A 14,248-nucleotide genomic window follows, 5' to 3' on the forward strand; every position below is an offset into this window, starting at 1 on the left:
CTTCACTCTATCAGGCTGCACAGACGATGGGCAAAGGCATGGAACGGGTTCCCAACTATACGACAGGGAAGAATTCTGGGGGTGACCCTTGCCTAGAAGCCATCCTCAGATGGCTGATGCAGAAGGGCGTCCCCAAGCCCAGGTCAACTGATCCAGACTGAGATTACGCAAAAAAATACCTGAAACTGAGATTACACAAAAAAACACCCAAAGAAGTCAGCCTCTAGGCAAAAGATTTTGCTCAAACAAAATAACTCCTTTGTAATGACCTAGACCAATGATCCTTAATATTATTTTTGCACCTGGGTGGGAAGAGATGAGGGAGAGAAGGGAAGGGGGGAGTCACAGATCTCTTTGAGAATCATAAAAAGCAATGGATTTGCTTCCCATAAAAATGCACACACAAGCGATATTTTACATACTATTTTGGGGAGTTTACAGATGAGCTAAACACTCCCTCGATGTCCATGAATCCAAGGATAGAAAACATCAACCTAAATAGGTAGGACCCAAAGGTCAATGCTACAGTAGCTGCTCAGTTGCTCAGTCATGTCCAAGTCTTGGCACCCCAAAGACTGTAGCCCGCCAGGCTCCTCTGTCCATGGAACTCTCCAGGAAAGAATATAGGAGTGGGTTGCCATTTCCTACTCCAGGGGATCTTCCCGACCCAGGGACTGAACCTTGTCTCCTGCATATCCCTCACTGACAGGCAGACTCTTTACCACTGCACCTCCTGGGAAGCAAGACCTTCATTTAACCTGAAGCCTGACCTTTTATGGAAAGACAATCTTAGAATTTAAAAATGTAGATATTCCACAAATAAAATGCTTTGGCCACATAGTGTACAAGAAAATCCAAAACATATATTAAAATTTTACCAATACTGTATTTGATCCATAAAATTAGATCAACAAAAAAAAAACCCCTAGAAGAATCTTTAATAAAGGAGTAGAAAAGCAGAAATCTTCCTTTACTCTTTTACAAAATAAACATGCATCTGTCACTTTGTAAATGTCTGGATTCACGTCCTGAAGTTAACTTAAAATTCTACTTCCCAGTTTTCCTGAAATTTTCAAACACTATTCGGTATGTTAAGTTCTTCTGAAATTGTCAGTGGACGGAAGTCTATTGAAAAGTCACTATTACAAACTAGAAAAACCAACTAATCCAGGTACCACAAGCAAAACTAAAAGCTTTTCTCCAGACTTTATGCAAATAATTTGGTTCAGAAGTTGGAAAAGGGGTAGATACTTTAAAACAACTCCAGTTTACTACCTTCAGGACTTTTATGGAAATAACAGAATTTCTCACAAGGGTATCAAAGGCCTCCATGAAATGAACCAAAGAGAAGAACATTTTGGCAAGGAAAAATCAGCTGGATTCCCCTTGTGCACTTCATGGTTATTACTGTACTGGGCTAACCCTGAACTCCCAAGTGCCCTAGAAAGACCTCTTTTGCACTATGGCGGGTGGGGTGGGGGAACAGCCCTCACTGTATTCCAACTTGCCTTTTCAATGACAAATTCTCGAAATGGAGAAGTGAAAAGGGATGGGTGTACAAAGCGCAAGCAAAGTGTGCTAGTTAATCTAGCACCATACCACAGAAGCATGACAGCACACTCCAGCTTTTTAAGAAATCTTTGTAGAGCATACTAGTGGTAAAAAAGGATATGTGTGCTTTGGATGGAGATGATGTGTGTTCAAATTCTGGCTCTAACCTGAACCAGCTTCATGGCCTTGAACAAGTTACTTCATTTCTCTGAGCTGTAGTCCATGGAGCTCCTGGACTGGCTAAGAAAACAAGGTTTTGTTTTGTTTTGTTTTCCCTCATCTCTTGTAGTCCCAGCACCTGGCTAAGTGCTGGACCCAGACCAGGTATTCATTCATTCAATGCTAGTTCTTTTTGTTTCCCTCACAAGGGTGTCGTAGTCTATGGCAAACAAAACTTTTCTCTAGGAAATAAGATCTCTAAGCTCTAGATGTTTTTTAGGTATTTCAGAGTTTTCAGTATAGTAATAATCTGGTACGGGGAAATGCAGGCAGTTGCATGGGATCCACTGTAGCTTTTCACCTAAATCTGACTAAAGCTTCTGTGAGGGCTGGAAGTATAAAGAGAACTACTATTTACTAAAAATAAAACAATTGTGGGGAGAGGGATAAATTAGGAGTTTGGGATTAACAAATACACATTACTATATATAAATAAACAACAAGGACCTACTGTATAGCACATGGAACTATGTTGAATATCTCATAACAACCTATAATAGAAAAGAATCTGGAAAAAGTATATATATGTATATATAACTGAATCTGTAAAAGTATATATACATATATATATAAAACTGAGTCACTTTGCTTGTACACCTGAAACTAACACATCACTGTAAATTAACTATACTTCAATTTCAAAAACAAATTTCAAACCTTGCTATACTGGGGAGGATGAGAGAAGAGGGTGAGAACACAGTCTTCTCAATTGATTTAGATACTGTCATTGTGTCATAGTACCAACGATATTTATGCAGGTAGAATCCTCAAATCCTAAAGCCTGTTCAAAAGGGTTCAGAACATGAATCCATGTGTGACTCCATGTGGTTATTACAAAGTCTTCCAGTGAAAGTTGAAAAACATAAGGCACCTACAGTCGCAAGCCTGTTCCTTCATGGCTTAACACAGGAAGACGTAACCGCAAACTCTGCTTGGGGCAAAGTCATACATTCAAGAAAACTTGAAAACTTCTCGGCAACTTCTCTAAATCAGAGAGCTCCAAGACACGGTAGCCCCAGGGCCTGCTGTTCCTGATAGGTTTTCTATAATATAATGGCAAAACAACTTACAAATGAGACAGTGGTTTCTAAAGAGATAAGATTCTGCTTCAGATTTTCTTTGGTACTTGTAATAGTTATAAGTAAATCAATAAATACAAAAAATGAACTGCCAAAGGATCTTCCAGAAATGCAGTAATGTTACTTGTTACTTGCGGCCTCTCACTTCACTTTCAACTGGCCATTCAATGTTTCACTTGATTTGTCTGGAAGTAATATACTGATGAGTTCAAAGAACTTCTGACTATACTGATAATAAATTATAAAAATAATGGGAAAGCCATAGAACATTAAAAAGTTGTGGGAAAGGTGATCCTATTCCAAGACTTTACAGTGCAATAATAACTAAATGTAAAAAGCAAGAAAATCATTGCAGTATGAAAGATGTGACTTGGACTTCCTAGTAGTCCAGAGGTTGAGAATCCTCCTGCCAGTGCAGGGGACATGGGTTCGATCCCTGGTCTGGGAAGATCCCACATGCCGAGGGGCCCCCACGCCACAACAGCAGCAGGAGAAGCCACTGCAATAGGAAGCCCACCAAACGCAACGAGAGAGGAGCCCCCACTGGCTGCAACTGGAGAGAGCCCACACACAGCAACGAAGACCAAGTGGGCAGCCAAAGATAAATAAATTAAAATTTTTTTAAAAATGTGACTCCAGGCAGACTGTGGTAGCACAATGAGACACAACTAATTTCACAACAGATCTAGGTTTACTTTGCCCAAGGCCAGACTATAGCCAAGAACAGTATCCTAATCTGGTAAGGGAGATTTCTAAGTTAGCAAAAAAAAAAAAAAAAAAAAAAGGGAGGGAGGAAGTTGTAAAGGTTAGTTTTTAATAGTCTATTAATAAAGAAAAAAAGCTTAAATAATTCATCATAATTCATCTAGGAATTCTGCCCTGGGACAGAAAGAAGTCCAAAATTAATCATTTCACCACTCCACATTTTCCCAGGCCTTTGGTTACAGGCATGCACGGCTTATACGAAACCACCTGTTCTGGTTGGCACACATCCTTTCACTTGATGGTTCACGCCTAATCATTTTTATCACACATGGATCTCAAACCTTCTCTCTATTCCCAGAGAGCCACAAAGTTTAGAAAAACTATCTCCTTGAGGTTGCCAGCCTGATCTTCCCATTTGGAATACCAGCAAATTCTCCTGTGCTATGCAGCTGATGGGGACAAATCCCCAGTAAGAAAGACAGTTCATAATTAGTCTCGGGAACACAGCAGTAGTCCCTGTCTGGACTTTTGTACGGGTCCCAAGCGTATCCCCTCAAAGTACATCTAAATTTGGAGCCTACTGGGATGGTATTCCTATAAGCCATTTGAGAAACAAAAATCGAATTTCAGGCAATACTGCAGACACTCTAAAAACTGTAAAAATGTTTAAATGGGTATCTTCTCTGTTCATGGATCTGCCACACCAGAAAGGAGCAGTGTAGAGGGGGTGGGAAATAAGGCGCATACACAGCTCCAGAGATGCCTGGAGATGTTAGGGATTCGCTAGCAACCTTGGCCAGACTACTAATGGTCCATAAACCCTCATTTGGAGAACACGGGCCTACAGGTTCAAAATCGAATTACAGTGCCTTATTAGATCACACGCTACCGAAACCACAGTCACAGCAGTCATAACTGGAACTAGGAACACTTTCCGTACACAAATATAAGTGTCTGCTTATGCATTTTTAATCGGATCAAATAAAACTGAAGCTGCAAACAAACTCAAATTTCAATTATCTCACTAGTGAGGGGATTTCCTAATAGCGTCTTTTTAAAAACCAAGTAGCTGCCAACCCTTTGCACATCTGACAGGCACGTCCCTGGAAATTTGGGAGCAACAGACTCCGTTACTTCTCAACAGCCAAGGAAAGAAATACCCTGAAAGGGAGAGATTCCTTTTTTTTTTTTCCTTTACGCTCCAACATGCAATCTAATAATGCACAAAACTTGGCTGCGGGGTTGCTGGACACCTCCAGGGTTCCAATTCTCGGGGCGAGTGCGCGCTAGTGCGTAAGAAGGGGGCGGAGGGGGTGCGCGCTCCGGGGACGCGCCGGGGGCCCCCGCCCCCTCCCGGAGCAGCAGCCTGGCACCAGCCCACCCTCCTCCACCCCTGCAAACAGACGCAGGACGCCAATAGAGCAACTTCTCCGCGGGGGCGGCGGGGGGAGAATAGCGGTCACCCCTGCCCCGCCGCGGCACGACCGGGGTCCCTCCTCGGCCGGGTTCCGAGGAGGCGGGGGGCGGGGGAAATGGGGGAGCCCTTCGCACGCCCCGCCTCCGCCCGCCTGGCCCGCGGCCGGGGGTCTGCCCGGACCCCCGCCCCTCCGCGCGGCCCGCAGCGGCGCACTCCCAAGGACGGCCACCCGGCCGGAGCGCGGCCTGAGCGCGAGCCCGGAGCGGAGCGCATGCGGAGGCCGGCCCCTAGCCTCAGGCCTCAGGCCGCCGCCTGCCCTCCGCCAGGCCGCCCGCCGCCGGCCCCAGCTCGGACCCGGGCCGGGCCTCGGCGGTGCCGCCGCAGCCCCTCATCCTGGCTTCATTCATAGGGCACCCCAGCCCGGCCGGCGGGGCGGGGCCGGGAGCCCGCGGAAAAGGCTGGCCCGCCGACGCCGGGGAGGAAAATAAAAAGTTTAAGAGAAGAACTTACCTAAAATGGCTCCTGCAGCAGCCAAAATACAAACAGCTATTATTTGGTGAAGTTTAGCTCAGACACCCTGCAAGGACACCCTAACCCGGATCGGGCCCGCCTTCCCTGCCATGCCATTGGGCTTCGCCGGCCCAAAATACAGTGTCATTGGTCAGTCCGGCTGCCGCTCAGGCAGAAGCCCATTTCAAGCTTGCTTGCAGGGGCGAGTGATGGGCTCGCTCCATTGTGCTCGTATTTGCATGGATGTGATAGCGGCGCTGATTGGCCGGCGCCGGGGGCCGCCCCGCCCCCTGCCTCGCGCCCCCCGCTTCGGAGACGCCGCGGCGCGCGGCCCCGCCCCCCGGGACGGAGCGGCGGGGCTACGGGGGCGGGGCGGGGCCGGGGTCCTGCGGCCCGAGAGGGCGGGGCGGGGTCCTGCCCGCCGCAGAAGGCAGGCAGGGGGCGGGGACCTGGAGCGCGCTCCGGCGGGGCGGGGAGGGGGTTCCTCCAGCAGGTGGAGGTCTCTTAGGTATTGGGCTGGACAACTGGAACACCCGGGGCTGGCATCTCCGGGCCCGGGAGAAGATGTGACTGGGGTCCCGCGCGACAGATAGATTGCTCTGGGGCCGAGGTTCCGTAGGTCAGGAAAAGATGCCGAGGATCCAGGCGAAGAGTAGCTCTGTCTCCAGCCACATCCCTGCCAGTCCCCCTGGCTCCCTGGCACTCCTGGCACACGGGCTTCTTCCCAAGGACGATCCCCCCCCTCCCCGCGCCCGCCCCGCACACCCCGGGAGGTTTCCGCTTTGGGGGAATCTTGCAACACCTTGGGTATATACCTCTCTAAAATCAGGGGTCGAGCTTTGGTAGTTTTATGTTCTGCCCTGTCTCCCTCACTATCCTTGTAGCATCCTCAAGGACAGGGCCCAGCACATGGCAGGGATTCAACTAATTGTCTTAATATTCTTCCGTTCATTCGTTAGTAGTTAATTTTTGAATGCCCACTCAATGCCAGGCATTGATCTGAGACTGGAGATACAGGGGTTAGTAAGACAATGGCCTTGCTCTGGTGCGATGGACATGCTAAGGAGAAAGAAAGACAGTAAGTAAATACAAGGGGAGAGGTAGGGCTAAGTGCTATGAACGAAATAGACGGAGGCAGAGAGGAATGGGGAGTTGGCCCTGTCAGGCTGATTACTCTGTATACCATCCCATTACTGCCACCTCCCAGATGCAAGTCACCTCACCACTTTACCCCCTGTTTGCTTCCCTCATAGGTGTTTCCTTAGCACCCACAAAAATAAACAAAATAAGGTTGGATTCTGACTGTAGAAGCTTATTTCACCTTATTTAAAGTAGGAATGATCTGAGTCCCAGTGATTCCAAGAGCCGTTTGTCTGATACATTCAAGATGAACACGGTTGACTTTGTCAGAGGTAGCTGTAATGATTTAGAAGAGCCTTACTGCACCCCCAGAGAGAGGATATTTTTAGTGTCTTTGAAACCCCAGCAATCCTATGGTTTTCAGCCTGTGGCCCCAACTCTCTTTTTTGGACCAATTCTTCAACTTCTTGGCAGACCCAGAGATTTCATCAATTTGAAAATACAGATAGCAGCCCCCGTCCCACCTGTCAACCTCACCTGTGCACATTTCTCTCTTTTAACTCAAGACTGGCCACGATGTATCATGGTCCTTCCCTCCTCCCTTCTTTTTCTTCCTTCCTTAACTATTGAGCACCAGCTATGTTCCAGGTATTGCTTTAGACACAAAAGACAGCAGTAAATGAGGCAGATGATATCTGTGTCCTCAAGGAGCTTATTGTCTAGCTGAGTACAAGGGGGAGGTTGACGCATGGATTCTGAAGAGCTCCAGTCCTGCCCAGCTGGAAAGCGGACTTGCCCCCCTGAACCAGCTGCTGCAGGGGCTGAAGCAGGACCAAGCAGCTGGTAGCCACAGCTTCTCCAGTCTGACTCCAGGATCAAGGTTTTAAAACTGCTCATGGGATTTGGGTCTGTGAACTTTAACTTCTGGAAAGGGGCTGGGAGTAGAATTGTATTAGAGGCAGAGTTGGTGAGTCCAACATGGGAATCAAGCAGTCCTCATTTCACGCACTCAAATCTCTTGCCCACGAAAGATGAAAGCATAAATGAGGTGGGGGAGAGGGAAGAGAGTGTATATGCCTAAGCACAGAAGCACGGACAGTATTGGGAGGTGTGGGACGGAGAGGGAGGGGGGAGGTAGATGTGTCAGTAATTCCTCTTCTTAAACTCAAGAAGAGTCAGTAGCACGTAAGAAATTAAACACACGCAAAGACACAAATGTTATATCACTAAACAAGAAATCTATAGGAGTGCATGATTGATTCACAAATGAATGATACACGTACAAGCGAAGGAAAGATCTGGTCAGTGTACTCAGGAGAGGCAGCAGTCCTGACCTTCGAAGAATCTGGTTTGTAGAACTGAGCAAGGTGAGTGGAATCAGACCCTTAAAACGCTTCCACAGTATCCAGAGGCTGGCAAGGAAACCCAGACAGCTAAGTGTCTTCTGGTTGTATCCATCCATGGGGACGTCTTAGCCTGGGTTTTCCAGAACGCAGAGCCTGACTCTGTAGGGCAGGAATGAGAGGCAAAAGGAGGAAGGCAGGGAAAAGGGAAGAGCCAGTGCCAGGATAATTGTCCATCTCCTCTTCTAAGTGCTGCTGATGGCTCCCACTCAAGGGATCGTCCTCTCAGAATCCATATAAAATGAGACTCAGTACAGCCTGTGGGAGGTGGAATGGAAGGAAGCTTATCTACCAATTCATCTTGAATGATTTCTTATTCACTCCAGTTGTTTGTGCTTAGGTGCCAATGTGGGTTCTGAGGTGGCCCCAAAACTTGGTGTCAAGGAGTGTGCAGTAGGGCCACAGGGCAAAGAACTATTGGGGTACAGTTACGTGGAGTCATCCAGCCTTGCAGAGCTGGATGCTACAGCAGCTGGCAGGGACAGGCGTGGTTGCCACTAAGAGGTCCTGGAGTTCTGACGCTGGGGTGACACCAGTGATGCATGACTTTCTGTAAAAAATCCTTGTTTACAAAGAAAGCAATCCTTAGGAGCTCTGAAGGGGAGCCACATAAGGGCTTCCGACAGTTCTGGAACTTTGTGACGGCAGCTCCACCAACATGAGCTGCATCCTGCCTGACCACATTCTCTCTTGTCTTTCCGCCTCTGTTCACTTGTCTGTTTTTAGACTGTGAGCTTCTTTTTAAAAAATTTTGTTTATTTATTTTAGGCTGCGCTGGGTCTTCGTTGCTGCACGCAGACTGCTCTCTAGTTGCAGCACAAGGGTTTCTCGGTGTGTTGGCTTCTCTTGTTGCGGGGCACAGGCTCCAGGGGCAAGAGCTTCAGTAGTTGCAGCTCTTAGGCTCAGCAGTTGGGGCCTGTGGGCTTAGTTGCCTGCAGCATGTGAAATCTTGGCAAACCAGGGATTGAACCCATGTCCTCTGCATTGGCAGGCAGATTCTTAACCACTGGACCATCAGGGAAGTCCTCTAGACGGTGAGCTTCTCTATTGTTCTTGCTTATATATTTGTGAAATGGTTGCTTTCCCCAGCCCAGTTCATTTTCCTCCTAGGCTCAAAGCAAAACTACATTTCTTAGTAATCAGATAGGTCCTTGTGACTGAGCTCTAATGGAATCAGGACAGAAGTAATAAAAGTATATCTCATTTCTAAGCATCCTCTAAAACTTCCTAAGTGATCCTCCAAACTCTTCTCCTATCCTCATCTGCTGGCCAGATGCAAAACTATCCAGTGGAGCGCACTTACCTGCCAGTCCAGGGGCTAAGACTCCAACTCCCAATGCAGGGGGCATGGGTTTGATCCCTGATCAGGGAACCAGATCCCACATGCCTCAACCAAGAGTTCGAATGCTGCAACTAAGACCCAGGGCACCCAAATAAATAAATTTTTTTTTTAAGATTGAAGTTTATTTTTGTCTTTCTCATAAAAAATCTAGGAAGCACCCATTTCAAGAGAGGCCTGGAGCTCTGTGGTATCGTCAGCAATCCAGGATTCAGTATTTTGGCTCCACCATCTTTAGCTTTCATTCCTCAGGTAACTTCACGGTCCATAGCTGCTGGAACACCAGTCCGTATTTTTTTTTTTTTTTTGGATGGAAAAAGGAAAGACACATTGGAAGAAATTAAAGCTGAGTCATGGCCCTTAAACAGCCTTCCTGGAAACACTACACATCACTTATGCTTACATTTCATTGGCCAGAACTCAGTCACATGGCCACACCAAGCTGCAGAAGAGGCTGGGAAATATGGAATTTTTTTTTTTTTAATTCACTTGGCCATATGTCAAGTTAAAAATCGAGGTCCTTAAATGTCCATCAACAGACGAATGGATAAAAAAGATGTACACTATATATGTGGCAATATTACTCAGCCGTAAAAAAAAAAAAATAACAAAATATTGTCATTTGTAACAACATGGATGGACCTAGAGATTATTATACTAAATGAAGTAAGTCAGAGAAAGACAAACATCATGTAATATCACTTATGTGGAATCTAAAACATATCACAAGAGAACTTATTTACAAAACAGAAATAGACTCACAGACATAGAAAACAAACCAAAGAGGAAAGGGGGAGAGGGATACATTAGCAGTATGGAACTAACAGACACACTGCTATATACAAAGCAGACAACAAGGGCCTGCTGTGCAGTACAGGGAACTACAGTCAGTGTATTGTAATAACCTATAATGGAAAAGAATCTGAAAAGTGTATATATATATATATATATAGGAGAAGGCAATGGCACCCCACTCCAGTACTCTTGCCTAGAAAATCCATGGACAGAGGAGCCTGGTAGGCTGCAGTCCATGGGGTCGCTAAGAGTTGGACACGACTGAGCGACTTCACTTTCACTTTTTACTTTCATGCATTGGAGAAGGCAATGGCAACCCACTCCAGTTTTCTTGCCTGGAGAATCCCAGGGACGGGGAAGCCTGGTGGGCTGCCGTCTATGGGGTCTCACAGAGTCGGACATGACTGAAGTGTCTTAGCAATATATATATATGACTGAATCACTTTTCTGTACACCTGAAACAAACAAAATATTGTAAATCAACTATAATTTAATAAAAAAAATTGAGGTTCTGTCATTAAACAGTGGACTTAATTAGCAGTCTCTGGCACAATGTCCCGCAGAAATAATATTCCCAGAACGTAAGTTAGGATAAAATGACTAAATAAGGAGACTGTTTCTAAACATTTTTAACAGCTTTATTCAGGATAATTCTCATACCATATAACTCACCTACTGTAGGTGTACAGTTTAATGATTTTTAGTAAATGTATACAGTTGTGCAACCTTTACCACAATCCAGTTTTAGAACAGCTCCATCACCCCCAGGAGTTCCCTTCTTCCTGTTTGCAGTCACTTCCCACTCCCACTCCTAGGCCCAGGCAACCATTGACCTGCCTTCATCTCTACAGTCATGCCTTTTCTAGAATTTCATGTTTATAGAATAGTGCACTATACTGTCATTTGTGTCTGGCTTATTTCCCGTAAAACAGTATCTTTATGGTTCATCCCTGTTGTAGGATATATTGTCAGTTTCTTCCTTTTTATCGCTGCAGAGTCTTCCTTTGTATGGATATGCCATCTTTTACTTACCCACTCATGAACTAATGGATATCTGGATGGTTTCCATTTTGGAGCTATTATGAATAACACTGCTATGAACATTACCTACAAGTGTTTGTGTGGACATATGTTTTCATTTATCTTGGTAGATATCTAAGGAGATCGATGCTTATAATTGAATGCATACATTGAAAGGACACTCACTGACTGTCTGACTCACAAGCACTGTGAATAGGTGCTGGGGACACAGTGGTGAATAAAATGCAGCACAGGGACTTCCCTGATGGTCCAGTGTTTCAGAATCATCCTGCCAGTACAGGGACACAGGTTGGATTCCTGGTCCGGGAGGATCTCACATGCCTCAGAGCAACTAAGCCTCCATACCACAATGACTGAGTCCACGCTCTAGAACTCACAAGCTGCAACAGGAGAAGCCACTGCAGTGAGAAGCCCGTGCACCCCAACGAAGAGTAGCCCCTGCTCGCTGCAACTAAAGAAAGCCCACGCAAAGAGACAAAGACCTAGCACTTCAACTACTGAGCCTGTGTGTGCTAGGGCCGGTGCTCTGCAATAGGAGATGCCAATGAGAAGCCCATGCACCCCAATGAAGAGTAGCCCCCTTTTGCCACAGCTAGAGAAAACCCACAGACTGCAACAAAGATCTAGCACAGCCAAACGTAAATAAATAATAAAATTAATTTTTTTAAATGCAGCAAAAACTCAGCCTTTGTGGAGTTTGCAGTTAGTCAACTAATTGTGCAAACAAATGTAAAACATAGCAGCAGTAGTAAGTGCCATAAAGGAGGGGCACATGGTGCCATCAGAGCCCGTGCTGGAAGGATATGCCTTGACTAAGGAAGTCAGTAAAGCTGCCCATTAGCTGAGATCTTAAGTATACCATCAGGCTTCCCTGGTAGCTTAGATGGTAAAGAATATGCCTGCAATGCAGGAGACCAAGGTTTGACCCCTGGATCCGAAAGATCCCCTGGAGGAGGGCATGGCAACCCACTCCAATATTCTTGCCTGGAGAATCCCATGGACAGAGGAGCCTTGAAGACTACGGTCCATGGGGTCATGAAGAGTCAGACACCACTGAGTGACTAACACAAAAGTGTATCAGGATGATCACTCCCAGTGAGTTTTGTCCTTCTAAGTAATATCTTATGAGGCCATACACTTATTTCCAATAGTGTTGTCCTTGCAAAACTTCTAAGTCAATTTATAAGCAATGCTGGTCCCAGACCTCTTTGTCCTCTGATGAAGTCCTTGTGTGTTAACCTCTCAGAATGTTTTGTTTTCTGATTAGACCATGACGAATACAACAAACCACCTAAGAAAATCAACAGCATCTCTTTAGAGTCACTCTCACCAATTGCCAAAAGTGGAATTCCCCTGCTAAATCATGGCTCTTATTCCCCAGAGCTGGTGGAGAGGGGTTTGTGGCGGTTTGCAAAAATAAACTCACAGATATCATCTATTAAGGGAGGAGAGTGGGCAGCATCAGCTCTGTTCTTCCTTACAGCTCAAAATCATGTGCCTATGATCTGCCACTGAGAAGATGCCAGTGACCCATGGTGTGTGGAGGTAATGCCCAAAGAAGAATTAGAAAACTATAAAGAGTCAACAACTGAGCAACTACCCATACACCACATACGCATATAGGAACTTCCCCGGTGGTCCAGTGTCTAAGACTCCACGCTCCCCATGCAGGGGGCCCAGGTTTCATCTCTGGTTGGAGAACTAGATCCCACATGCTCCAACTAATAGTTTCACATGCTGCAACCAAGACCCGGTGCAGCCAAGTAAATAAATAAAAGTAAATATTTAAAAAAAAAATGTATAGCTGGTGGCAGTGTCCTAGCCTGGCAAAAGCACTTTCCCCAGGATGAAACTGGATAAGAATAGTTAAGTCCACAGGATTTGGAGACCAAAAGAGCTGATTCTAATTCCAGCTCTGCCACTAGTGACCTTAGGAAAGTTACTTAGGGTTTTTTGATTTTGATTATAGGGTTGTTGTATAAATAATAGGTTGTATAAATTAAACTGGGCTTCCCCAGTGGCTCAGTGGTGAAGAATCCACCTGCCAATACAGGAGACGTGGGTTTGATCCTTGGGTTGGGAAGATTCCCTGGAGGAGGGCATGGCAACCCACTCCAGTATACTTGCTTGGAAAATCCCATGGACAGAGAAGCCTAGTGGGGTACAGTCAATGGGGTCAAAAAGAGTCCCACACAACTGAAGCGACTGAGCACACATGCATGCATGAATTAAATTATTCATACAAACTACTCAGCACGTGGTAACTGCTCAACTAATTGTTAATTACATTCTTTCCTCTGACCCCCATTTTCCTAAGTTCTGTATAGACCTTCCCAGTTCTGTTGACTTGTTTTTTTGAAACATATCAGTTCTATTGATTCGACCCAAGTCAGTCTCTGTCCTTCTTGCTCTTGGCCTGACGGACCGCCTTGTCTTTTCGAGTGGCTTCTGCTGATGTATATATCCTGACGGACCGCCTTGTCTTTTCGAGTGGCTTCTGCTGATGTATATGGCCTCCATCCCTCATGTATTAATTGGGCTGATTTAACTCTTAAAGTGCTGTAGAGCTCCTTCACCCAGGTATGACACTGCTACTATTTTGATTTTTTTTTTAATCTGAGTTTATACATATAAATGACTGTGCTCACTTTCAATAACCATGATTTATGGAAACTCACACCTCAAATGTTCTCGGGCAGGATTTTTGAAAACACTGATCACCCTACCCTGAAATAGTTCCATAAATCCTTCATTCTCGCTCAGCAGTGTACTTTCCTGCAGCGACAGTTAGACCATTCTAGCCATAAAAACATGCTCAAGCTGAAGCTTTTTACCAAGCCTCAAGTTGCTTCGGCATCCTTTCCCTTATGTACGAAATTCTACCATAAGCATTACTGACTAATTTAGAGAGAGGACTATTTGCAAACTGACAATAAACACATTGCTGTTTTCACCCTGGGAATTAAGCACTACAGTTCTTTAAAATTAATTAATTTCCATGTTGCATGGTAGACACCCTCCAAGATATCTTTCAACTATCCCCACATGCAAGGATTCAAACCTTTATACTGTCCCCGCTACTTGGTAGGGTGAAGTAGGAAGAAGGATG

General features: G+C 45.6%; 1 protein-coding gene across 3 annotated transcripts in view; it reads right to left on the minus strand.

Annotated features, from left to right (window-relative positions):
• The window catches only part of CHD6 (chromodomain helicase DNA binding protein 6), a 201,469-nt gene extending 195,839 nt beyond the window's left edge, over nt 1–5,630 (minus strand). Inside the window, exon 1 of one of the 3 annotated variants that reach the window (XM_070801690.1) lies at nt 5,482–5,630. The gene's annotated coding sequence lies outside the window, so the exon portion shown is untranslated. The remainder of the gene's footprint in view (nt 1–5,481) is intronic. The other 2 variants (XM_070801688.1, XM_070801689.1) reach the window with 2 other exon arrangements.
• Between the last annotated feature and the right edge of the window lie 8,618 nt (nt 5,631–14,248).

Source organism: Bos indicus, chromosome 13 (genome assembly GCF_029378745.1).
Source record: "Bos indicus isolate NIAB-ARS_2022 breed Sahiwal x Tharparkar chromosome 13, NIAB-ARS_B.indTharparkar_mat_pri_1.0, whole genome shotgun sequence".
Lineage (NCBI taxonomy): Eukaryota > Metazoa > Chordata > Mammalia > Artiodactyla > Bovidae > Bos > Bos indicus.